We start from the raw sequence: 1,614 nt of genomic DNA, 5'->3' as shown, positions 1-1,614 counted from the left end.
GCAGAGTTTGGTTTTGGTCTTGTTCCTTCTATTCAAGTGGAGGTACAGCATTTGGAGCCTTAGCTGCAAATCAGGGAGGCAGCTCTGCTGCCTTCACTGGCACCTCTGTGAGGCTGCAAGGCTCACAACATCCAGCACAAAATTGAGGCAGCAGATGTTGGGAGCTCCTTTCTCTTTCTTTCCCCTTAATGCTAGCCTGCAATTCTTATGGTTACCTGGGAATTAATCATATACATCTTCATAATATCTCTACTCAAATTTGAGAAACATAATTGGATAGAATCCCAGCTTCAATACATTTTTATGCATGTAGGTGTGTGTGTGTGTGTGTTTGTATGTGTGTACTGTGTGCATATGTTGCTCATGGATTCCAGAGGTTAGCACTGTATAATTCCTCAGGAACCCTCCCCTTGGTTTTTCTATTTATGGTGTGTGTGTGTGTGTGTGTGTGTGTGTGTGTGTGTACATGTTAGCAAGGGCATACATGCCATAACATGCAGGTGGACACCTCAGGTGTCAATCCTTAACTTGCACCTTGTTTAAGATCCAGTCTCTTTGTTGTTTGCTTCTGGGTACACCAGCTTCACCCAGCAGCTTCCAGGGACTCTCCTCATCTCCCATCTCACTGTAGGAACACCAGAATTTCGGACACATAGTACTGTGCCTGGCTGAATGTGGGTTTGGGGAGGTCCACCTTGAAACTTCAAACTTGTGCAGTAAGTGCTTCACCCTTTGCCCTCTCTCCAGCCACCGGGTTTTACATATTTATTCTCATCATGTGATGACCCTAGTTCTCTGCCTCTGGACCTCATCAAAGTAATGCTTAGCTTATATACTTGTAAGCGTCGAATGAAAGAGTGAATACCAAAGTCCTATGTGATATAGCAGGCTCTCAGAAAGCTCTCTCTTCTTTCATGTCTTTAGCAAAAATCAGTTGAAACCTGCAGTTTTCCATCCTAAAGAAAATTGGATGTTAGGTAAGTATCTTTTGACAGAATTACCTTGATAATTGGTTGCCAGGTGTTTACGCCTATATTGACTAGTGACCAAATTCTTAGGTGGAGTCAGGGTTTTCAGTATAGCAGACTTCCAGCTGTTCAAAGGACTCTGTAGCTCATCCTTAAGCTGGACCAGCATCCACGAATCCTTTATGATGCACACTGTTTAATGAAAGTCCAGTTTGTATTTTAATGACAATAGTGATCTCTAAAACAGATAAACATAAAATAAGAAAGACTCTGGAGGCCCGTTGAGAGAAAACAACCTTCCGCCCTCGTGTCCACGAGCGCGCAGCAGCCAGCCTGATTTTGAGCCATTACAATCAGCGAGGTACTCAAGCCCTTTCTCCATCTGCCCTCCGCAGCAGCATCAATTTTCTACCTCTTATTCCCGAGGTGATCTTGAGAGAATTGCAGAGAAGAAGACAAAAGCTGTGTCCCATTATCAGACGGCTGCAAGGATAGGTTATCTCGATGGAAGTTGTCGCGTCTGTTTCAGGCTCTGGTGGAGTTCACAGGTGGCTGTCACTCCGTCTGGCGAGGCCAAAAAGCCTCCTGAAATCTTGGCCAAATTGCTTTCTTCACTTATCGTTAAAAGCCCAGGAGCTGGGAGTCT

This window comes from Mus caroli, unplaced genomic scaffold (assembly GCF_978045245.1).
Source record: "Mus caroli unplaced genomic scaffold, Mus_caroli_1 scaffold_3, whole genome shotgun sequence".
Lineage (NCBI taxonomy): Eukaryota > Metazoa > Chordata > Mammalia > Rodentia > Muridae > Mus > Mus caroli.
Note: the sequence above shows the minus strand (reverse complement) of the source record.